General features: G+C 40.9%; 1 protein-coding gene and 1 pseudogene across 1 annotated transcript in view; both read right to left on the reverse strand.

Moving 5' to 3' along the window:
- IL37 (interleukin 37) overlaps window positions 1-26186 on the reverse strand; it is a 45509-nt gene that overhangs the window by 12772 nt on the left and 6551 nt on the right. The gene's annotated exons all lie outside the window — the stretch shown is intronic.
- On the reverse strand, window positions 4775-5615 carry LOC105859192 (proline-rich nuclear receptor coactivator 1 pseudogene; annotated as a pseudogene).

The raw sequence follows: 26186 nt of genomic DNA on the forward strand, positions 1-26186 counted from the left end.
ACAGAGTGTAGGTCTCAGCCTGAGGCCTCATGGCCCAGAGGCCCCGTAGCCAGAGCTGCTCCAACAGTGGCCTGGGGGCCTCTCCCCCATCAAACTGGGCAGCACCTCTGAATTTCAGTTTAACTATGCTCCAACAGTTCTTCACATACTATCTTTTTATGATGCCCATACCCATGCTGAGATACATGTACCTTCATTATTCCTGTTCCAAACACAAAGAAATTGCATTTCAGAAAAGTGATGTGATTTGTTGGGTACAGAGAGGTCATCCACAGAAACTTTGAAATCATGGAGGAAATTCCTAGTTTTTTTTTTGTTTTTTTTTATGGGGAGAAAAGGGAAATTTAAGGCAAGATTGCAATGTATTTCCCATTCTGATGTTTAGCCTCTTCCATGGCTGTAATGTCATATAATTTAATCATAAAATTATCATGTTTTTTCTTTATGTTAGAAAATATTCTGTGAGATTTGGGCCAAGAAGAGCTAGATTTGGTTTGTTTGTTTGTTTGTTTTGGCTACCTCTTAAACTCCATTGGATTTTCTGCTCTTCCATCTCTGCTGTCATCGTCGTCTATAGCAGCTTGGGGCAAAGCAGGAAGAAGGAAAAGACACCATAATTTGTAGATTGATATTTTGCATCTTGGACTGAAAACAGAAAAATTAGCCAGGCATGGTGGTGAGCACCTGTAGTCCCAGCTACTCAGGAGGCTGAGGCAGGAGGATCACTTGAGGCCAGGAGTCAAGGTTACAGTGAGCTATGAAGATACCACTGCACTCCAGCCTGGGCAACAGAGTGAGACCCTATATCTAAACCCCCCAATTTTTTTATTTCAGAATATTATGGGATACAAATATTTAGGTTACATATATTGCCTTTGTCCCACCCAAGTCAGAGCCAAAAGCATGTCAATCCCCCAGATGGTGCATGCCACACCCATTAGGTGTGACTATCCCCATCCCATTCTCCCCCACCCACCTCCCTGACACGCAATGAATATTACTACTATATATGCACATAAGTGTTGATCAATTCATACCAATTTGATGGTGAGGACATGTGCTGCTTGTTTTTCCATTCTTGTGATACTTTGCTTATTAGAATGGGCTCCAGCTCTATCCAGGACAGTGCAAGAGGTGTTAGATCATCATTGTTTTTTATGGCTGAGTAGTACTCCATGGTATTTATATACCATATTTTATTAACCCTCTTATGTATTGATGGGCACTTGGGTTGTTTCCACATCTTTGTGATTGTGAATTGTGCTGCTATAAACATTCAAGTGCAGAGAGCTTTTTCATAGAATGTCTTTTTTTCCTATGGGTAGATGTCCAGCAATGGGATTGCTGGATCAAATGGTAGTCCTACTTGTAGCTCTTTGAGGTATCTCCATATTACTTTCCATAGAGGTTGTACTAGTTTGCAATTCCACCAGCAGTGTATGTGTTCCTATCTCTCCACATCCACGCAAACATTTATTGCTTTGGGACTTTTTGATAAAAGCCATTCTCGCTGGAGTTAGGTGATATCTAACTGTGGTTTTGATTTGCATTCCCCTGATGATTAGAGATATTGAGCATTTTCTCATATGTTTGTTAGCCATTAGTCTGTCTTCTTTTGCAAAGTTTCTGTTCATGCCTTTTTGCCCACTTTTTAATGGGGTGGGGTTTTTTATTTTTTTGTTACTGATATTCCTGAGTTCTATATAGATTCTAGCTATCAACCCTTTATGGGATGTGTAGCATGCGAATATTTTCTCCCATTCTGTAGGTTGTCTATTTGGTCTTGTGACAGTTTCTTTGGCTATGCAAAAGCTTTTTAATTTGATCAAGTCCCATTCATTTATTTTTGTTGTTGCTGTGATTGCCTTTGGAGTCTTATTCATAAATTCTTTCTCAAAGCTGATGTCCATAAGAGTTTTTCCAACATTTTCTTCTAGAATTCTTATAAAGGTTCATGCCTTAGGTTTAAGTCTGTTATCCATCGTGATTTGATTTTTGTGAAAGGTGAGATGTGTGGATCCTGTTTCAGTCTTCTACACGTGGCTATTCAACTTTTCCAGCACCATTTATTGAATAAGGGTTCTTTTCCCCAGTGTGTGTTTCTGTCTGCTTCCTCAAACAGCAGATCCACACCATGCTCATGGATCGGCAAAATCAATATTGTTAAAATGTCTATACTATACAAACTGATGTACACATTCGATGCAATCCCTATTAAAATACCAAAATCATTTTCCATAGATCTAGTAAAAATAATTCTATGCTTCATATAGAACCAGAAGACATCATATAGCAAAAGCAATCTTAAGCAGAAAGAACAATTTGGGAGTCATCATTTACCAACTTCAAGCTGTACTACAAGGCTATAGGAACTAAAATAGCATTGTACTGGTACAACAACAGAGACACAGACCAATGGAATGGAACCGAGAGCCCAGATAGAGAAATTTTTGAAAAATCAGGAAACACGGAGAATTTGGCAGCCAGGACATCAGAACAAGAGATGTCTGCAGAAATCTGTGGGTACCCAAAGATGTGAAGATGCTGTGGTGCTGCTGGATGGAATGACATCCACAGGCTGGAGGGCTTGGGTATATATCCGTGAGATGCTTATGGAACCTGTCACCTGTATTAGGACAAATACAGGTGGCTTCCAAAGAACCCCAAAGGAAGCAGTGCATCTGGCCATTTAAAATTCATCTCTCTCTACCTAAGAACATTCAAAATATTCTGAAGATCAGAACTTTCTAGACTCTAAACTCAGTTTTGTTAGCCTTCTGAGAAAGTGCTAGCATTATCAGGTTAGCAGGTTTCCTAAGCCAGTGTTTCCATGGCCCTCCATCAATGCCCTGCCTGTTGGCAAAAGCCCTTCTAGGATCCAATAGGCTACTGTTGGGGCTCAGAGTAAAGTGTTCTGGGCAAGTCTCAGAGATAATAGTCAGAAATTTAGGAAATGCATAGAGAGATCTGCTTTTAGTGGGGAAGGAAGGCAAGCCAGGCAGCCAGACAATGTTCTACTGTCCCATCCAAGTCAATTAGCCTTGATAGCCAGGGGTGAGGGCCACCTACCTGGGCCAGGGATCCCTGTGATCTGTGTCTCTGTCTAGACTCCTGAAGCTCTGTTTGTCTTCTGCCCTTATATACCCAATTTTCTAACTCTGGTACTCATTAGGATTCATCAGTTTGGGGGCGGACATGCCAATGCAACATAGTATTCCTCTAGCCAATAATAAATAGCATCCTATGTTATCGGTCATTACTCGTTGCCTACTACTTCCTCCACACCAATGGTATAAACAAATTCTTGGGAGGGCAGGGCAGTGTCACTCTGCCAAGGACTGTGTCGCATCCATTAAACACATTTCAAGGCACTTGAGGTGGACATTGTGGCTGCCAGTCCAGTCTGACCTCAAAGGTGTAGGAAGCATGTGAATGAAGGAAAGAGGTCTGGGTCAGCCAGTGAGCCTTGGCAGTTCAGGAAAGGTCTTGTTCTCATGGTGGTTCTTAGCCCCAATTGCAGAGTTCATGCAAGTGGAGTCCCCACATCACAGAGAAAAATGTCCTCCTTTCATGTCTCCTTCCAGGTACCCTCCAGGATGCACTGCCACTGCCCTGAAACTCTTCTTTGTCCCCTTTTCTTCAAAGGTAACATGCAAAGCACCCTCAAGGGACCTTCTCTGATCAAACCAACCAAGGACCAGCTTCTCTCTCAGCCCATTGGCTATTTACTTGCATGCATTTTCTTGTGTTTTGCATTGCATTTGCTTTTGTCAGTTACAGCTGTGTACAGCTGTGCACAGCAGTGTACAGCTGTGTTTCACAATGGCAAGCATGGCTGGTCAATTCAGAGGAAAAGTTTGTGGAGTATCGCTACAAGCAACCCAACGATACAGGAACAACAGCAACAGCTACAGTGGTCCTTCCTATTTTACAGACAAAGGCAGTGCAGTTTAGCGAGGAAGAGCAATTTGCCCAAGATCATATCCCTAGTTCCTGAAAGGACAGGATTGTAACTTGGGATTTTCTGAGCATGTTGCAGCCCCATCTCTTTTTTGTTTTTAATTGATAAATTAATTTTATTAACTAATAATAATATTCCTACCCTACACCAGACATTAAAAATTAATTGCATGTGGATAGTAGATATATATGTGAATGGAAAAATACAAAACAAAACAAATCAAAAATCCAAGAAATAATAAAGGAAACGTTTTTAAGAGCTAGGAATAGCTAAAAAATCTTTAAAAGTACCCATATTCATTTTTTTTCAAAAGGAGTGCAAATTATTTTCAAATTTGATCACAATCAATTTTATTGGCATTACAATTAGAGGCATTTTAACTTTGAATGGATATATACCAAAAACCAGAAATTAAGTTCGGTAAAAATGAGAGCAGGAATTTTCCAATAATTATAGTTTAGAAGGCAGAAATCAATTTAGAGAAACAAACCCCACATTTACAATGAGTGTACCACAGATTTAAACTTCAGTAGTACATTAGTAAACTGTTCACATTTACATCTTAACCTTGAGGTATGACAGCTGTAACTTGAAAAAAAATCTCAGTATTCTATGCAAATAAATCGGTCTCTCATGTGCCTTATTAGCACACACTTAAAATTTCTCTATTGTGTATATACAAAACACCTGCCATATGGGCAGGACAAAATACATACTTTCATAACGCAATGGTAATGTACCTCTCAAGTGTGAATTATATACACATAACACATGGTATACAGTATTTACAAAATATAAAATATAATACAAGCTGGTTGTAATTTTTAAAACTCATCTTTTGCACTTGTATGTTGCAACAAGGCAAATTTCCATTTCTGTACCAATTTTCTTTTAAGGAGTCCAGGGATCTGGGAAAAACTGTTTTATATACATACTGAAATCTGAAATCTAAGTTTGAATTTTCAGGAGCGTTTTTAAGTGTACTGCCAGCAGCTCCCTGTTTTGGTGCAGTTTTCAACAGCGCTTCCCATCTGGTGAGTAGGCGGCTTTGGAAGAGCACTAGGAGAAGGTGGATCACTAAACTTTGCCCCAGCATAATTTTCCTTTTGGCTCACTTCAGTTAGAAATGGCGATTTCTTCAAAAGCTTATTTTTTAATGTTCTCAGTATTTTTTAAAAGGCTTTTATTCCTGCTTCTGAGTTCTATCAGATGAAACGGAATCCTGCCAAAAGTTATTTTCATTTTCTTTTTTTTTTTTTTTTTTTTTTTTGCGGAGGTGATCTTGGCTAGTAGCAAGTTATATTTGCTTTTCTGTTTATCTTTGCTTGTTCATACAAGTGTATACCATGAACAAGCTGGCCGTGGGGTAGGACAATTTTCTCCCATTTTCCCATCTTTGATCTTAAAACCTCTTTTCTGAGCAGGCTTGGCCAGGCGCAGGGCGCAGAGGCGCAGGGACAGGGCTCGCTCCCTCAGTTCCGCGGTTGCAGGATCCAGGCGAGCCGGCAGCCCAGCGGGGACCTCCTGCACTAAACTCCGGCCCTGGCGGCCCGGCCCCTCTCCAGACCGGCTCGGGCTGCCGGTTCTGGTGGCCGCGCCTGGGCAGCTGCCCCGCCCGAGGAGCCCGCACCTCCTTCTTTCGCGGTGGTCTCATCTTCTAGCCTTTCTCCATGCACATATTTATGTACCATACTAAATAGGAATGTGTTTGACAAATTCTTTTTGTATTGTGCCTTTCCTACTTAATAATGTGTCTCTTGGCCATTCTTACTCAGCACCACATCTCAAATACCATTCCACTTCATCAATACTTTTCTACAACATTAATTTTAATTGTTTCAAGTATTTCATTATTTGTCTAAAGACCTGGAAAAGTGCTATTCCCTTGATGGCTGGGATAAAAGTTCCTAATTTTTCTGTTAGATTCGTAATAAGGAAACACATGTCTTTGGAGAACTTCTTGATAAACCCCTTGGCCTAAGATGAGATTGTAAAGGAAAAGAAGTAAAAACAAAATAACAGCCACTAACTTGCCTTCAGAAGGCAGGTTGGGGTAACCGCTGGCACTTCTGCTGTGCTGACTTCTGGCAGGAATGAGACTGCGAGTGCAGAAGAAACCCGCATTGCTCTCAGGACAGGGAAGATGGGGGTTGGTAGGGGGTGTCTCATCCGGGTGGGTGCAAAATAGATTTACAGAGACTGTGCTGAGTGGCTCCCACAGGGAGGAAAATGAGAGACATAAGTATGTCTACAATAGGCGATGCTATGTAGTGTGGTGAGTATTCAATGTATGGTAACCTCTCACCTTTATTATCCCATAAAACTTCAGTAAGTTTGATATTCTGTACCAACACTGACACACAGGGATGCTGTTTGTTTATTGGAGGATGAACAACAGACAAGGGACACCTCACTTGTGTGTGACATACCAACAGGTCATCATTTAACTAAACCTCAATTTTGAACATTTAGGTTATTTTCACTTTTACACTATTCTATATAGATACATATATATATAAAGAGAGAGAGAGAGAGAGAGATAAAATTCTGGGCTTGATATGCTTAGACTTTCATTTTTGCACATACCATTAATAATTTCTCTAGGATAAATTCCTTGCTATGTAGTTGGTAGGACAAAGGACACACGTATTTTATATACTTTTGAAATATTTGTATCTTACAGTGATCTTTACGTGTTCTAATTTATCAGATAATTTTTTCACTTTTCGGACTATTCACCATAGAGGCAAACACCTTTCAGACTTTTTGACAGGTTGTTAACTGTGTGTGTGTGTGTGTGTGTGTGTGTGTGTGTCTGTTTGTGGTATGAGTATATTTGGGGGCTGTGTTTGGGTTTTTATAGGTATGTTTTCTGTATTTTATGTGTGTTGTGTGTATACATTTTGTGTAGTTTTGTGTGTTTGTTGTGTGTTGTATGTGTTCCGTGAGTGGTGGGAGAGGGAAAAGCCCTTTGTTTCTTTGCATCTGCCCAGCACCAAACAGGGCTCAGCATGGTAGCCATTTGCAGTTGATTCACATGTAAAGTATCCCCTGCTTTAGGCCCTGCAGGAAAGTGCAGAAGGGCTACTACTCCATTGGAACCACCCTCCCCTGTACAGGATGGGATATGAGCTGAGAGACATCCAGGACTCAATTTACAAGAATTACAAGATGCCCCTGCTGTACAGCTACTGGTGCACTGGAATTCCAGCCATTCTCATCATATTCTTTTGATATTTCTGAACAGATTAGACCCCACTGAGAGATTCTACATTTAAGATATTCAAGTGGCCACTTGGCAGTGATGCCCTCATAGCCCAACAAGTGTAAGCAGTCCACATGCGCCCTCGGACAATCCCCTTATCAGACACCTACCTCCTATCTGCTTTGGGAGGTCAGTGCCCAGCCCCGGTGTGGGGCCCAGGCTGCTGCTCCTAGGGGACAGAGCAAAGATGTCATGTGTCTGCGCCCTAACAGAGGCCTCATCATCTCACACTCAAGCTGGTGCAGTGTCCTCTTACGTTGTATTCTCATGTATCATGCTTAACCCCAAATCCTCTCCAGGCCACTGTAAAGGTGCAAGTGGTTTTAGGTGCTGGTGGTTACTTTCTATAGGGAAGTGGTCTCAGACAACAGCAGCAGCTGAGCAGCGCCAGCAACAGCAGCAAGAGCAACAGTAGCAATAAAAGAGCAATAGCAACATAAAATGAAAAACATCAGAAACGAATTTTAAGGTTTCAAAAAATGCCCTTTCGCCTTAAAATTTGTACCCCCATAATATGCCGAAATAAAAAAAATAAATAAAATAAACACATACCCACGTTAAAAAAAAAAATCAGTAATGGCAGCTGCAACAAAGGTGGCAACTGTAGCAGCAGCAACAGCAGGAAAGAAGACAGCGGCAATTGCAGTACTTGAATAGCATTCGCTCCCAGTGGCGTGAGAGTGTACCTGTGTCCTCTTACGCACCTCTCATAAGGGTTCATTTAGTCGTCACTGCCAGGAAAGTGAGGCTTGGTGTTCACACATTAACCTGTGGCAGAGCTGGGACTCAGTCTGAGGTCCAGTAACTCTGTCCTGTGCAGAGGGAGGTGACAGGCAGCCCTAAGCCTGAGTTGGGCAGGCAGATGTTATAGTACCTTTACATTTCAGCATCTGCTGCTTACTCCCTGTGTCACCTGGGGCAGGTAACTGCTCCTCTCTGCCTCAGTCTCCACATCTGAACAGTGATGATGTTAATGATTTCCCCCTGGGTGGTTGTGAGGTGCATATGGTGTGTGTGAGGAAGGTTCTGGTTCCCAGGGCAGCGTCCATGAGCATCTAGGGCTATGGGTGACCCTGCACCCCGCCTTGGCTACACACCTGTTTGTCATAAGCATAAGGTCATGGTTTCCAGGGATGTCAGCCTCTTGACAATGGTCTGCAGAGGCAGACGGGTTACCTAGCTCAAGATAGGAGAGGAGGTGCTTCCTCCTCTCTTTTGGGGTCAAAATCAGTTTCTGTTACTTATGTTAGAACAAGCAAAAACAGCAAAAAGGAAGAGTAATGAAGACCCCATGGGAATGGCTACATCTCTGTTATCTATCAGGCTAACTTGTCTCACACATACTTCATCTGCGCACGTTTAATGTTCACGCTATCCTTCACATAAGAGGAAACAGGTCACTGCCTCAGAGGCACAGAGAACCCAAGACACCCATCTTTCTTCCTCCTCCACCCATCCTCTGGCATACATAAAGCCAGTTTCCTATCATAACAAATGAAACAAATTGTTCATGAAAGTCTATTTGCATTACAAAGTTTTGAGTATACCCAGGGCATTCTGAACTCCTTCCCTGGAAATCTGAAAGTTAAGCTGACTTCTGATCCCTAGGCAGCCCAGAGCACTGCTTGGCCCCTATTTTCTCACTCATAGAATAGCCATCCTCACCTGGAAATTGTGGTTTAAAACACCATTCTCATCTGGAAAGAATAGCAAAAAAAGTAAGGTTTCTTTTCCTCTTCCCTTATTTACCTATGAGTTGTATTCAGTCTAAGATCTGCCAAGGTAGAACTAGGAAATAGAGAGTCATGAGCTCTTCTTACTATTTCAAAAAGTCAGGAAAAGTTACATATTTAATTACATTAAGGCCTTCTCAGTTAACCTAGTATTGGGTCTCTTGATTTCAGGTGAAATTGCCCCAATTCTGTTTTGTGATCTGATGATCTTATAGTGAGCAGAAGGCATAATTGACCATTGTGTGGTTTTCACATGTGGTTTAAAACATAAACTATAAACATTCAAGTGCAGGTGTCTTTTTTATAAAGTGTCTTTTGTTCTTTGGGGTAGATGCCCAGTTAATGGGATTGCTGGATCAAATGGTAGGTCTGCTTTTATTGCTTTAAGGTATCTCCATATTGCTTTCCACAGAGGTTGAACTAGTTTGCAGTCCCACCAGCAATGTAGGAGTGTTCCTCTCTCTCTGCATCCACACCAGCATTTGTTGTTTGGGGACTTTTTGATAAAGGCCATTCTCACTGGAGATAAGTGATACCTCATTGTGGTTTTGATTTGCATTTCCCTGATGATTAGAAATGTTGAGCATTTTTTCATGTGTTTGTTTGTCATTAGTCTATCTTCTTTTGAAAAACTTCTAGTTATGTCTTTTGCCCACTTTTTCAAAAGGTTTGATTTTTTTTTCTTGCTGATTTGCTTGAGTTCTTTGTAGATTCTGGTTTTCAACCCTTTATTGTCTGTTTAACATGTGAATATTTTCTCCCATTCTGTAGGTTGTCTATTTGTTCTATTGATTGTGTCCTTGGCTGTGTAGAAGCTTTTTAATTTAATCAGGTCCTATTTAGTTAATTTTGTTGTTGCTGTGATTGCTTTTGGGGTCTTCTTCATAAATTCTTTGCCTAGGCTGATATCTAGAACTGTTTTCCAACATTTTATAGGTTATTGTAACTGAAACAGCATGGAACTGGCACAAAAACAAAGACATAGACCTGTAGATCAGAACAGAGAGCCCAGATATAAAACCATCCTAATGTTGCCATCTGATCTTTGACAAAACAGAAAAAAGCATACACTGGGGGAAAGTATCCCTATTCAATAAATGATGTGAGGAAAATTGGATAGCCATATGCAGAAGACCAAGATGATAGTTGATAGTTTATCATGATGATGATAATGATGGTGATGGTGGTGATAAAGATAATGATAACAGTAATAGTGATAGTATAAATAATGACCATTTCTACTATCTATGATGATGAAGGTGATGGTGATGATGATGATGATGATGGTGATCATGATGCTGATGATGGTGATGGTTATAGTGACAATAATGATAAATATTATAGTGACAATGATGACAATAATGACAACAATGGTGATGGTGATGATGAGGGTGATGATAATGATGATGGTGAAGGGGATGATGGTGATGGTGACATTGATGACTTCCATCCACAGAGATTCTGGCTCAGTTGGTTTGGGGTGGGGTTCAGGCATCAGTACCATTTTAAAGCTCCCCAGATGATTCCAATGTACAGTCAGGGTTGACAACCCCTGCCCTACACCAGCAGTCCTCAAACTCTTTGATCTCAGGACTCCGTTATACTCTTAAAAATGAATGAGGACCCCAAAGAGATTTCTTTTAAAAAACAAATTTTTAAAATACAAAAACACAAGGCCGGGCGCGGTGGCTCACGCCTGTAATCCTAGCACTCTGGGAGGCCGAGGCGGGCGGATTGCTCGAGGTTGGGAGTTCGAAACCATCCTGAGCGAGACCCCGTCTCTACTAAAAATAGAAAGAAATTAATTGACCTTCCATGAAGTGGGAAGTGTAAAAAAAAAAAAAAAAAAAAAAAAAAGAAATTAATTGACCAACTAAAAATATATATACAAAAAATTAGCCGGGCATTGTGGCGCATGCCTGTAGTCCCAGCTACTTGGGAGGCTGAGGCAGCAGGATTGCTTGAGCCCAGGAGTTTGAGGTTGCTGTGAGCTACGCTGACGCCACGGCACTCACTCTAGCCAGGGCAACAAAAGTGAGACTCTGTCTCAAAAAAATACAAAAACACACATATACCTTTCATTTAGCCATCAGAGCAATAATATCTTCATCACATGGTATGTAGCTTCTGGAAAATTATACTCGATATTCATTTAAAAAATGAGAGGGAGGGAAAAGACAAATAATGTCTTGTATTGTTATGAAAATAGGTTTGACTTCAGGGATCTCCTGATGCTTCCTTAGACTAAGTTTTCCACACCATGATATTGCCCTCTGCACCACTCTTTCCACAACATTGCATGCACACACATACACACACACATACACACACAGTCAGTCTCTCTCCCTGGAATCTCTCCCACGCCTTCTTCTTGGAATCTCTACCACACCTAGCAGAGGAATCGTACTGTTGACTTTCAGGCAATATAAAACAATTAAATCCCACATAGCCTGATACCAAATGATCATTAGAAAGGGGGTGGGCTAAAGGTTGCCTCCAGCTTTGGCTGTTTAAAACAAAACATGATAGATTTTAAAAATAAATGAATAGGATGAAAAAGATTGCAAGGGCAAATGAGCCATTAGATCCTATTGAAACAGATGAGATGCTGGGCAAAAATGATTGCTTGACCAATCACACATCACCTTCATGACTGGCAATGATGAGGCACACTTGGCTGACCCAGTTGAGTATCAAAGGTTGCAAATCGGCCAGTTAGTCCCCCACACAAGTTTATTTGGCCCACTCAGTGTTATTCTGAAATATAATTAGTTCCCAACATTAAAAGTCGGTGAATTTCCTTAAAAAACCTGCATTTCTGGCTTTTTTTTTTTTTTGAAAAAGAAAAAATAACAACAATACGAGGACTGTGCTTCCTCAGGGGAATGGAGCAGAAGGCTGAGTGATGCCTTCACATGGGACTGACTTCCTTTCCCTTCTTGCCACAGCCCACTTCTCTCAATTTGGTGTTATATATTCATGGAGGTAACATTATCGCTTTTGCTTAAGAAGTTCATGGATTATAAAGGCCTCTCCTTCTCTTTAAGTCATAACAGTAAGGTTAAACTCACTCCATTTATTTAGAAGTCAGGCTTACTATAACTTCTGCTAACCAGAACTTACTCTGGGATCTTAAGAGCCATGAAAAGGCCAAGAAGCTGAAAGAGTGAGCACAAAGTCGATGCAATTTCTTCTGAGTAAAAGCATTACACTTGGCTGATTTCCTTCTCTTTTACACAGTTCTAAAATGTTTTATCAGATTTTCCAAGGCAAAGAAGAAAATAATTAGAAAAGGCCTCAGCTTGTAAGTATAAGAAGGTGTCAGCCCACTCCATCCTCAAAAATATTTTTAAAAACCTCAGTGCAAGGAATTTTAAAAATCAAGATTAATGGTGAAAGACCAAATGCTTCCCCTCTAAGATAAGGAATAAGGCTAGGATATCTGTTCTCACCACTGTTATTCAACATAGTACTAGAAGTTCTAGCCACTGCAATAAGGCAAGAAAGAGAAATAAAAGACATACAGATTGAAAAGGAAGAAATAAACCTTTTGTCCATGTGCAGACAACATGCTTGTCTATGTAGAAAATCCCAAGGTTCAGTATACAAAAATCCACTATATTTTCATACACTGAAAATTTACTACTAGAATAAAAAAAACAATGACATTTACAATTGCTCCAAAGAAAATAAAATACTTAAGTATAAATCCAACAAAACATATACAGAATTTTTATGATAAAAATTTAAAAACACTGATAACATAAGGGAGCCCTAAATACTTGAAGAGATATGTTCATAGAAGACTCAGCTGAGCAAAGACATCAGTTCCCTATAAATTAATATGTACACATAATACAATTTTTATTAAAATCTTCATAAGGTTTTTTATATATAATATATAATAACATATACAAAGTTATTTTAAAATTTATATGAGAAGGCCTTATAATATCCAGAGCAATTATGAAAAGGAAAACAGTAGGAAGAAATGCTCTTTCCAATGCTAAGGCTTACTACAAGGTCTGTCCACAAAATATCCAGCCACTGTTAATATAACAAGAACAGTTTGTGTGACATCAGTGTAACCTGGCAGCCAGGGAGATTGTACTGTAATGTGCATGTGTGAACAATGATGACTTCACTGAACTAGTCAGTGGGGTGCTAGATGCCATTGAGTGAGCATGTGTACTGTGTGGCCATTGCATTCCAAATGACTGAGCAAGTAGAGCATCAAATCTGCATCAAATTTTGCATTAAACTTGAACATTCTTCTGCAAAAACTATACAGATGATTCAGAAGGCTTTGGGGAATGACACAATGAGTGAAGCACAAATAAAAGTGTGGCACAAATGCTTCAAAGATGGTTAAGAATCTGTTTAAAGTGATACATATTCTGGAAGGCCTTCAACAAGTAGAACACCTGAGAATATTGAACTTATATGGGTTTCAGATAAGAGACACTGGGAGAACTGTGTAGGTCCCAAGATGCCTACTTTGAAGAGGACTGAGGCATCACTGTCCTATGTATGATGTTTCTTGTATATTGTATCTTCTTCAATAAACGTCTCTATTTTCTCTGTTTTGGCTGGACTTTCTCTGTACTTTATGTACAGAACTTGTATATAGCTACAATAATCATGACAATGTGGTATTGGTGGAGGAATTGATGCATAAAAAATGGAACAGAATAAAGAACCCAGAAAGAGACCACACAAATATGCCCCATTAATTTTTGACAAAGGAGCAAAAGCAATTTAATGACAGAAAGATATCTTTTTCAATAAATCATCCTGGAGCAATTGAACATACATAATTTTAAAAAAAGAACCTAAACCTAAACTTTAATCCATATTCAAAAATTAACACTGGAGAAAATATTTGGTACCTGTGACTAGGCAGAATTATTAGACTTAACACTAAAAGTGTGATCCATAAAAAATATAATAATAATTTGGACCTCATTGAAATTAAAATATTTGCTATCTAAAAGACCCTGTTAAGAAGATGAAAAAATAAATATGGACTTGGAGAAAATATTTATAAATCACATATCCAACAGTAGACTTGTAGCTAGAATATATGAAGAACTCTCAAAACCCAACATTAAAAAACAAACCATCCAATTAGAAAATGCACAGACATTTTATCAAAGGGTATATACAGATGACAAATAAACACATGAAAAGATGTTCAGCATCATTAGCCTTTAGAAAAATGCAAATTAAAACCACAATGAGATATCACATACCCTTATGAGAATGGCTAAAATTAGTGATAACACCAAATGCTAGCAAAGATGTGGAGAAACACTCATACATTGCTGGTGGCAATATAAAATGGCACAGCTACTATGGAAAATTCTTTGGCAGGTTCCTTTCAAAACTAAAAATCAGGGAGATAGGAGTGACCCAGAGATACCAGCTGCCAAATCATCTCAAAAGCTTCAGATGAAAAAGAAAAAACAAACCAACAATCATAGATCAGGTATAATTCCAAGGGAAAAGTGCCAGAACATATAAGAGATTCCACAGGAAGAAGAAGATGTGGAGTAGAACAAGAAGGAGCAAGGTTCTGTGAAATGTAACTATAAAACAAAAAAAGAAGAAGAAAACGAGCAAGATATCAACAGAAATCAACCCCAGGAGGCTTGGAGTGTAGTGAAAGGTGGAGCAGTTTCTTTCTCCCTCCTTCACATTTCTAGCATTCAGGAGGCTCCTGAGCTGCTGGAGAGCCATTTTACCCTCACAAGCCCCAATGCAGCTCCTGCCAGTAAACTGGGAGCTCCTTGAGGACAAAGCACCAGGGTGGCAGAGCCTTCAGGGTTGCTTCCCGTCACCATAGACCTGAGCCGAGATGGCAGGCGCCATATGACTTCTCCACCCACCATGCGCCTTTGTCCTCCCCAGAGGGCTTCAGCCCCTCAGTTTTGAACTTGCTTGTTCCCACAGAAACATTTCCAAACTCCAGCCCAGACTGCAGAAGCCACAGGCACCGGTGGGTCCCGTGGAATCTGTGTGATCCCAGAGCCTGGACATTCCAGGTGGGCTGCCTTCCAGAGAGAGGAGCAGAAATTATCGGGGTGCTATCTTTCCTCCATTCAGACTCTTTGTTCCTTTTCCTCTCCACTGCCTGCAGCTGCTGAGAGACAGGATTGAGCCAGGGCCCTCAGGTGTAGCTGCTTCCTGTGTTGCTGTGCCCACCACCCTAAGGCTTACACAGAGAGTAGGATTCAAACCTTTCCTCTTAAAGACCTGCAGCAGACTAAGGAGTGCTTGGACTGTGAGCTCCCTGCTCAACATTCCTCCCTGATGCTGCTTGCTTGGCAGCTTCATCAGAGCAGGGCACACACTGAAGCAGAGAGACATCAAACCTGCTTGAGCACCCCATAGGCAACTCAGCACCAGCATTCATCTCCCTAGAACAGTCAGGGAATGATCTTCAGGGACTAGGGATAGGCTCACAGGCCAGATCCCATACCCCCAGGACTCAACCAGGGACACGGAGGGGAGATTTGTGAATTAACCTCAGGAAGTGAGGGAACCCACATAGCCAGAACTGAGAGGAGGGGCAACGTGGGTCACAGCCACAGCACACACATGGAGCACCTCTCCTCCAAGAGGAAAGCTGCACTCTCATATAAAACAACAATATAAGAAGTAAACAAAACAACAAGGTACTACTCAACAGGATGAACAGAATAACATCCCATATATCAGTTCTATCAATCAACATGAATGGTCTTGAACAGTATGAATGCCCCATTTAAGAGACATTGGCTGGTTGAATGGATAAAAAAATACAACCCAAGAAACTGCTGTCTCCAAGAATCACATCTAACTCACGAGGACTCATACAAACTCAAGGTGAAGAGATGCAAAAAATTATTCCATGCAAACAGAAACCAAAATAAAACACATCTAGCCAATCCCATATCAGATAAAATTGGCTTTAAATCAATAATGGTAAAGAAAGACAATGATGGTCATTACATAATGGTAAAAGAAGCAATTCAACAGGACGACATAGTAATCCTAAATATATGTGAACCTAACACAGGAGCTCCCAGATTCATAAAGCAAATTCTACTATATCTAAGCAAAGAGATAAACAGTTGCATCATAATTGCTGGAGAATTCAACACCTCACTAACAGTGCTGGACAGATTACTCAAGCAGAAAATAAAGAAAGGAACACTGGACTTAAACAGGACTCTAGAACAAATGGGTCTAACAGACATTTACAGAACATTTTACCCAAAAACTACTGATTATACAGTCTTCTCATTGGCACATGGAACATTCTGCAAAATTGATCATATCTTAAGCCGCAAAACATGTCTCAACAAACTAAAAAAAAAAAAAAAAATAGAAATCATACCATATATCTTCTCAGACCACAGTGGAATAAAACTTAAAATCAACTCCAAGAGAAACATTCAATTCTACACAAAGTCATGGAAATTAAACAACCTGCTGCTTAACAATTATTGGATCAATAATAAAATTAAGATGGAAACCAAAACATTCCTCGAACTGATTGACAAAGAGGACACAGCTACCAAAATCTATGAGAGTCAGCAAAAGCAGTCCTAAGGGGAAAATCCATAGCCTTAAAAGCCTACATCAAAAAGACAGAAAGATCACAAATTAACAACCTAATGATACATCTCCAGAAACTAGAAAGGGAAGAGCAAACCAAGCACAAAGCCAGCAGAAGAAAAGAAATAACTAAGGTTAGAGCAGAACAAAATGGAAAACAAAAAATAAAAAGGGTGAATGGAACAAAAAGTTGGGTTTTTGAAAGGATAAAAAAAATTGATAGACTTATTGCTAGAGTAACCAGGAATAGAAAAGAAAGAACACAAATAAGCTCAATCAGAAATGAAAAAGGAGATTTTACAACTGACACCACAGAAATACAAAATATCATCTGTGAATACTATTAAAATCTCTACCCACATAAATTTGAAAACATAGAGGAAATGGACAAATTCCTGGAAACATACAACCTCCCAAGACTAAATCAGGAAGAAATAGAACTTCTAAACAGACCAATAACAGACAATGAGATTGAAGCAATAATAAAAAATCTTCCAACAACAACAAAAAAAACCCAGACCAGATGGATTCACAGTTGAATTTTACCAGATGTACGAAAAAAACCTGGTACCCATACTTCAGAAATTATTCCATAACATCTAGAAGGAGGGAATTCTCCCCAAGTCATTCTATGAAGCCAATATCACCTCAATACTAAATCCAGGAAAAGACACAATAAAAAAAGAAAACTACAGACCAATATCCCTTATGAATATAGATGCAAAAATCCTCAATAAAATACTAGCAAACCAAATTCAACAGCACATCAAAAAAAATCCACTATTACCAAGTGAGCTGCATTCCAGGAATGCAAGGATGATTCAACATATGTAAATCAATAAATGTGAGTCACCACATAAACAGAAACAAAACAAAGACCATATGATCTCAATAGATGCAGAAAAAGCATTCTACAAAATCCAGCACTTTTTCATGATAAAGCCCTCGACAAATTAGGCATGGAAGGAATATATCTCAAGATTATAAAAGCTATATATGACAAACCCACAGCCACCATCCTACTGAATGGGGAAAAGTTAAAAGCACTCCCACTAATAACTGGAATAATACAAGGGTGCCCACTTGACCACTTCTATTCTACATAGTGCTAGAAGTCAGAGCCAGAACAATCAGGGAAGAGAAATAAATAAAGGCTACCTATGTCAGGAAAGAGGAAGTCAAACTATTGCTTTTTGCTAATGATATGATCTTATATCTATAAAATCCCAAACACTCCACCAAGAGACTTCTGGTATCAAGAAATAAATTCAGCAGAGTCTCAGGTTACAAAATCAATGTACACGAATCAGTTGCATTTCTATACACAATATAACAGTCCAATAACTGTTAACTGTTCCAATAACAGTCAAGCTGAGAATAATATTAAAGACTCAATACCATTCATAATAGCTATTAATACAAAGGAAATAAAATATCTAGGAATATACTTAACCAAGGAGGTAAAATATCTCTACAAAGAGAACTATGAAACACTGAGGAAAGAAATGGCAGATGACACAAACAAATGGAAAAACATATCATGCTCATGGATAAGTAGAATCAACATTGTTAAAATGTTCATACTACCTAAAGTGATTGGCAGTTAAATGCCATCCCCATCAAAATACCAACATCATATTTCACAAACTTATAAAAAATAATTCTATGCTTAGTTTGGGACCAGAAAAAGCCTGAATAACCAAAGCAATCTTAAGCAAAAAGAACAAATCTGGAGGCATCACAATATGGACTTTAAACTATACTAGAAGGCTATAGTAACCAAAACAGCACAATATGGACTTTAAACTATACTAGAAGGCTATAGTAACCAAAACAGCATAGTATTGGCACAAAAATATAGACACAGACCAATATAATAGAACAGAGAATCCAGATATAAAACCATCCACATACATTATAGCCAAGTGCCCTTTGACAAAGCAGACAACAATATATATCAGGGAAAATAAACCCTATTCAATAAATGGTGCTGGAAAAATTGGACAGTCACATGCAGAAGAATGAAACAATACCCCTAACTCTCACCACTCACAAAAAATTAATTCAAGATGGATAAAAGACTTAAACGTAAGGTATGAAATCCTAAGAACTCTAGAAGAAAATGTTGGAAAACTCTTCTAGATATCAGCCTAGACAAAGAATTTATGAAGAATACCACAATGGCAATCACAGCTACAACAAAAATAAATAAATGAGACTTGATCAAATTAAAAAGCTTCTGCACAGCTAAGGAAATAATCAATAGAGCAAATAGACAACATACAGAATGCAAGAAAATATTTGCAAATTATACATTTGATAAAGAGGTGATAACAAGAATCTACAAAGAACTCAAAAAATCAGCAAGAATAAATAAAACAACCCTGTTAAAAAGTGGGCAAAAGATATGAACAAAAGTTTTTCAAGAGAAGATAGACAAATAGTCAATAAACATATGAAAACATGCTCAACATCACTAATCATCAGAAAAATGCAAATTAAAACCACAATGAGCTATCACCTTACCCCTGTTGGAATGGTTTTTATTAAAAAGTCCAAAACCAATTGATGCTGGCATGGATGCAGAGAGAAAGGAACACTTATACACTATAGGTGGGACTGCAAATTAGTATAGCGCCTATGGAAAACAATGTAGAGATTCCTCAGAGAACTAACAGTAGACCTACCATTCAATCTAGCAATCCCGCTACTGGGTATTTACCCAATGGAAAATAAGTTTTATCAAAAATGCATCTGCATGTGAATGTTTATTGTAGCACAATTCGCAATTGCAAAGATGTGAAATCAACCCAAGTGCCCATCACCTCATGAGTGGATTAACAAAATGCAGTATATGTATACTATGGAATACTATGTGGCCTTGAAGAAGGATGGATTAAGACCTTTTGCAACAATTTAGATGGAACTGGAAACAATTATTCTAAATGAAGTATCTAAAGAATGGAAAAACAAACACCACATGTACTTGCTATTAAATTGGAACTAGCCAATGAGCACCCATGTGCACAGAGGAATTTAAAATTCAGCAGAAATCAAGTAGGGGGAAGGGAATAGGAAGGGGTGAGCAAAAACCTACCTAATAGGTGCAATGAACACTATCTGGATGATGGGCATACTTATAACCCTGAATCAAGTATACAAAAATCAATACATGTAACCAAAAACATTTGTACTCCCTATAATATTTTGAAATTTAAAAAATACTAAAAATGAATCTACCTTACATCCTAGCAATTGCATTCTTAGGCATATATCTCAAGAAATGAAGATTTATGCTCACACAAACAACATGTACAGAAATGTTTTATGGTCACTTTATTCACAGTGGCCAAATGGAATACTACTCAGCAATAATAGGTAAAGAACTATGGATCCACACAAGTTGGATGAAACTCAAGGAAATTGTGCTGAATGGGGGCGGGGGGAAGCCAACCTCAAAAGGATATGTACTTCATGATTCCATTTGTGTAACATTTAACAAGTAACATATTTATAAAGATGGAGAATGGATTAGTGGTTGCCAGGGGTTAGAGATGGCAGAGGTGGTGGGAAGGTAGACTGGCGGTGATGATACAGTTAAGTGTTTTGATTGTGGTGGACACGTGAAGCTACACATATAATAAAATTGTATAGAGCTTCACACACATGCAAATGAGTACAAGCATAACTAGTGAGATCTGAATGAGCTCTGTGGATATACCAATGTCAATTTCCTGGTTTTGATAGGGTACTATAATAATGCAAGATGTTAACATTGGAAGAGGCTGAGTGAAGGAGACTCAGGATCTCCCTGGACATTTCTTTACACCTTCCTGTGAATCTGTAATTATGTCTAAATAAAGCATTTTTAAAAGGTATATCATTTTAATTTTAAAAGGTCCCTTTTACTGCTGAAACTCATCTCCATGTAATGGAATAATGACCAAAAACAACACTAATGGTCCCCGACCTCCAGGAACTCACAATTCCAACTGATTTTTTGTTTGTTTGTTCTCTTTTCTGTTGGACCTTGGACAAATTACTTCTCTTCTCTGGCCCTGAATTTCCCGTCTTCAAAGTGAAGATTGAACGACTGTTAAAATCTCTTGCAATTCTTGAGATGAAGGGCCCCAGATGGACTGCAAAGGATGTCATGTAATATAAATATAGGTTTTTTTACTCAGTCAGTCATACAAGGCAGAAGGCAAACATCTTGCAAGACATGCCAACCAAGGAGGCAATATATAAACGAGGACCAACAGACATGTGCTCTGGGCTTTGCAGCCCAACTGGTGTGACCAGTTGGATATAAAGGAAATGGGGGCTTCCAGGAAACATGTGAATAGAGATAAGAAAGGAGAAATGAGGGAGACATGGGGGTGGTGCCAGTCCCAGCCCAAGGCAGACACACCCACATATGGGTCTGAAAGAATGTCAACCTGCAAGCTCAACGCCACCCTGCCCTCTCCAGCCCCCATCAGCTGGTAGGATTTGGGCATGGTCTCCCTTCCCTCAGCTGGGGCCCAGGTACTAACATACTCAAGACATCTCATCTCACAGTCCCATGGCTTCAAATACCACCTACATCTTCCATTCTTACCTCTTTAGTCCTTGCCTCTCCCATGGAATCTATCTACACTTGTTTGTCTAACTGCCAACTTGGCATTGACACCTGGCATCTCTTCTGCAAATGGCCAAAACCAAAGCCATTCCTGCCTGCCATTCAAACCTGATTCCTCTTCAATCTTCCCCCTCAGGGATCAACCCTCCCTCCACAACCCATAAACAAGTCCTGGTGGTTCCACTTCCAAGACATATTCCAAATCTGTCCACTTTCCTCCTTGCCCTCTACTACCACCCAGCTCCAACCCACCATCTTTTCTCCTGTGTACCTAGTGGACTCCCCTGCTTCAACCCTGCCCTAAATAAGGCGATCCTTCTACAGAATAAATTAGATCTTGTCACTCCTTGGCTTAAAACCGTCTAGTGATCCCCATCTGAGTTCAAACAGAGTTCAAATTCATCATCCTGGCTTCCAAGGCCCCATCTACACCTCTGACTTCACCCCTCCACTCCCAGTCTTGCACTCACTCTGCCGCACACATAGGGCCCTCTTAGATTCCTCCTAGGCTCCTCAGGTGCCTCAGGGCCTTTGCATGTGCTGTGGCCTTTGCTGGCTCCTTCCCAGATCATCTCACTCCTGGTTCCTTCTCATCGATGTCCCCCGAGACCTTCCCTGACCACACGCTCTGAGGTTACACATCCGCCATCCTCCTCCCCCAGTCATGTTTTGTTTTCTTTACAGAATGTGTCATCATCAGAACATTTCCTTGATTTATTTTTTCTTAACTATTCTTTTACCTGTCTCAACTACAAGAATTTAGGCTATATGTGAACAGGTGCCTTGTCTATCCAGTCACCGTGGTAGCTGTGACATAACCTGATACACAGTAGATACTCTGCAATGTGTGTTAACTGAGTGAAGTACCAGTAGCCCCACCATGTTCCCTAGCCATGTAAATATGTCTGTTGTATTTTCCTGAGGATGGAGAGCTGTCCTACCATAACTGGTATTCTACATTCCTGAGGGATAAGACTGGTATCCTAACCCCCAAGCTCACTCTTAGTCTCCTCCTTTTGGGCTGAATCCTAATCCTTAAACCTTCAAGAAATGGCTAAGACTCAGCTTCCAGCCAGATGCGCCCACACAGAGACCTCAGCACCACTCTGCCATGGTCCCATCTTTAGCCCATGCTCAGGTCCCAACTTAAATGTTGATTCTTCAAGGAAGGTTGTCCTCATCCTGCCCCTCAGCACTCACCAACACCTGCCTCTACTCCTCCATCCCTGCCTCCCCTGCCCTAGGAGGAGGAGAAGTAGCTAGTGTGCTGCGCTGACATACACTGGGGTGGCTTGGATGGGAGCAGGGAGGTGGTGTGCTCACGGCTAGTGGCTGTGCCCACGTCCTCCCACTCCCTGTGCCCAGGCAGGTGGGCTGCCCTGCCCTTCTTGCAGCACTCAGAGGAAGGGCAGACAGGCCTGGCTAAACTCTCCTCCATGGGGGAAGGCCCAGCCTACTCCTGTCCTCTTTGTTCCTCAAGCCCCCAGGTAGTAAGTGTACCTGGTCAGAGCCTTCTGGAAGGAGGCCCAGCCATCCCCCATGCTTTCCCAATTCCAACTGCCATCCACAGGGCTGGCTGTGTGTGTAAATGTTTCACACGCCTACCTGTATGGATTTGAGTGATGCCCTTGAGTGAGTGATTGAAGTCTAATCTGACTTTTAAATTATTATTTCATAGTTCTCTTCAGGAAGAGCACCTAAACGAAGATTATTTTCACCTAAGAAATATTAAAACTTCAAGACATGACTGTGACCTGGGAATTCCTGTTAGCTAGCCAGAAAAAGTCAGGCAACAGGCTGGAAATTATGTGGACAGTGGTTGCTTTTGAAAGGTGGAGTTGGTAATGATTTTCTTTCATTTTTCCATTTGAGTGAGGAAACTTGAGTGATGCCCTTCTTTGGCCATGAGCCCATCCATGGGCACCCCCAAACCCAGATACCAGAGAAGCCCTGCATTGGGTGCCACTGGATATTTGTCAGGTCATTCATAAAGTTAGCCCTTTGTTCCCTATTGGGCAACTGAAATCTGCACACACAGCTTCCTCTATAGGGAACTCTTCCTCTCTAGAGAAGAGATATGTGGTAGGATTTAACCATCAAATCCTATCCTAAACACCTTGCACTAAGTACAGTGGGGAGCACATAGTAGGTACTCAGTAAATATTGATTAACTGATTGAGATGCCAGAAGTGGGAAGACTTACTTGGTTAGGGAGACCCAAACCAGGCTGCATGGCTGAGAGAGTCCCATTTGGCACTCTAGTGACAATGCAGAAAGTCACTGCAGGAAATCTAGAGGTGTCTAGGGGTTGCTATTTCATCACACCCTTCCTCCTCTGCCCGCTGTAGGGAAAATCTTTCTCTCCTCCTCCTGGCTGGGTGGGTGAGAACCACCTGCTGTAATCAGCTTTCGAAGAGCTTGACTGTCTGACCTCCACCCAGGAATCCAGGTGTGGAGGTCACGTACAGGCTGCCTGTCTGCCGACTCATCCCTTGTTTTCACTTGGGAAACCTACTTCCATCAGCTTCCTCATTTCCTTATATCCCTCGTGTGTCATCTCACCTCTACATAGTGGCTGGCCACTGGCCAAAATCCAGTGTGAATAAAAATGATTCTTTTGTCATTTTCTAATCTGACTTTTAAATTATCATTTCATAGTTGTCTTCAGGAAGAGCACCTAAATGAAGATTATTTTCACCTAAGAAATATTAAAACTTCAAGACATGACTATGATCTGGGAATTCCTGTTAGCTAACAGGAAAAAGCCAGACAACAAGCTGGAAATATGTGGACAGTGATTGCTTTTGAAAGGTGGAGTTGGTACTGATTTTCTTTCATTTTTCCTATACTTTCTAATTCTCTACAAATGCCTAATCTACCTTGATAACCAGGACCTGTGTAACCTGCTACTGCCTGGTAGAGACTGGTCCTTAGCTAGGGAAGTCAGCTCCATGAGAGGTGAAAGGAATTGGGCAAGACACAGGCACACTGCCAACTGGCCACAGCCCAGACCTGGGCTTCCCTGGTGTGGGAGGAAACAGAAAGAAGAGAGAACCTCCAGGACCCAAGAGACCCAGCAAGAGGGATGGAGTCTGAGGACCCAGAAAGGTGAATGACATAGTCACCACTACTGTGCTGAGGTTCTGTGGCCTCTGAGTCTCTTGACAACTGAGTAAGCACCTGCAGAAAACTATGTCTAGACCCCACCTGCAGGAGGGGAGAGTGCTTTAGTCATTCACAGTGTGGCCCACCCCAGACCTAGAGGGGGCAGCTTGCATTCAGAAGGTCTTCACTTAGTGCATGCCTGGTGCTAAGCTGGATGCTGAAGACACAACAGGGAACCAGTCTGCTGTGGCTCCTGCTCTCATGGCATTCACAGTCTAGGGCAAGCCAGGCAAGGCGGGGGCATTTTAGGCAGAGAAATGGCACTGCCAAGGCCCTGGGTCAAGGGAGAAGCCAGGCTGTTCTGAGCGTGGCCAATGCTGAATCAGACTGGAGGTGAGGCTGAGGAGCTGGCACAAAGCATTCTGGAAATAGATGTCACATAGTACCTCAAGGTCAGCATTGCTCCGAGTTTTTCCTTTTTTTTTTTTTTTTTATGAGATAAGATCTTGCTCTGTCACTGCAACTAGAGTATAGTGACATCCTCATAGCTCACTACAACCTCAAACTCCTGTGCTCAAGCAATCCTCCTGCCTCAGCCTCCCAAGTAGCTGTAACTAGAGGCATGCACCACCATACCTTGATAATTTTTTCCATGTTTTGTAGAGATGGAATCTTGCTCTTGCTCAGGCTGGTCTCTAACTCCTAGCCTCAAATAATCTTCCCACCTCGGCCTCCCACAATGCTGGGATTACAGGTGTGAGCCACTGTGCTCAGCCCAGTTTTCCCCTTATAATGCTCCCTTTCATGGCAGTGTAAAAGGTGAGTCTGAGAAGAGAAGGGCTGGCTGAGCCATGAGGCTAGTTAGAAGACTGAGCCATGAGCCAAGGAAAATGAGGAACACCCAAACCCTGGGGCAGAGCGAGGCCTGGAGAGACGCAGGTGACTTCCTGGGGATCTAAGTAGGTAGAATCTAGGCAGCTGATACAGATCTTTCCTTATATGTGAACTGGAATAAGCCATCAGCCCCAAGACAAAAGAGCAGAGGGGAAACAAAACAAGGCAGAGATGGACTTAGGACAACCCAAGAGGAGTGTGGAGTTGGGAGCAGAGAGTGTGACACTGACGGTATCTTAAAAATGTAAAACAAACATTTGCAGAGCTCTTGCCAGGTGTGCTTGCTAGAAAGAAATAATTAGCTGACATCACCATGGTGAACTTAAGTTCACCAATGAGTGTTGTGATTTAAATGTGTCCCACAAAGTTCATGTGCTGGAAACTTGATCCCCAGTGCAACAGTGTTGAGAGGAATGAATGGTTTACTATTCCAGGAGTGGGTTCCTGATAAAATGAGGAGCTCAACCCCCTTCCCCCATCCGTCTCGCACCTGCTGTCTTGCCCTTCTGCCTTCTGCCATGGGATGACACAGCAAGAAGGCCCTCACCAGATGCAGCCCCTCAGTCTTGGATTTCCCAACCTCCAGAACCATAAGAAATAAATTTCTTTTCATTATAAATTACCAGTCTCAGGTATGCTGTTACAATAGCATACAATGGACTAAGACAACTAGATTCTACTTTTTGATCAGACTGTCAAAGTGCAAAATAAAAACCAAATAAAGAAATTAACAGAAGGGTAGGTATGAGCCAAAGCATCCCACAGTGTGGACACACTAAAGTTTGCTGGCTACTCCCCTAGAGTTAGGTGTGTGGAACCTTCCAGGATTCTCTGTTGTAAATACAAGGACCAGCCCTGCTGGGCTTAGCATATCCTAAAGGCTTTGCGGACTTTTACTCTGTAATCATCTCTCTGTGGATTTACAGACCAAATTCAAATACTTCAAAGACCAATACTCACAAACATACACATCAGGGAAGAAAAGAAATTTTTTTTTAAGGCTCT

This window comes from Microcebus murinus, chromosome 3, assembly GCF_040939455.1.
Source record: "Microcebus murinus isolate Inina chromosome 3, M.murinus_Inina_mat1.0, whole genome shotgun sequence".
Classification (NCBI taxonomy): Eukaryota; Metazoa; Chordata; class Mammalia; order Primates; family Cheirogaleidae; genus Microcebus; species Microcebus murinus.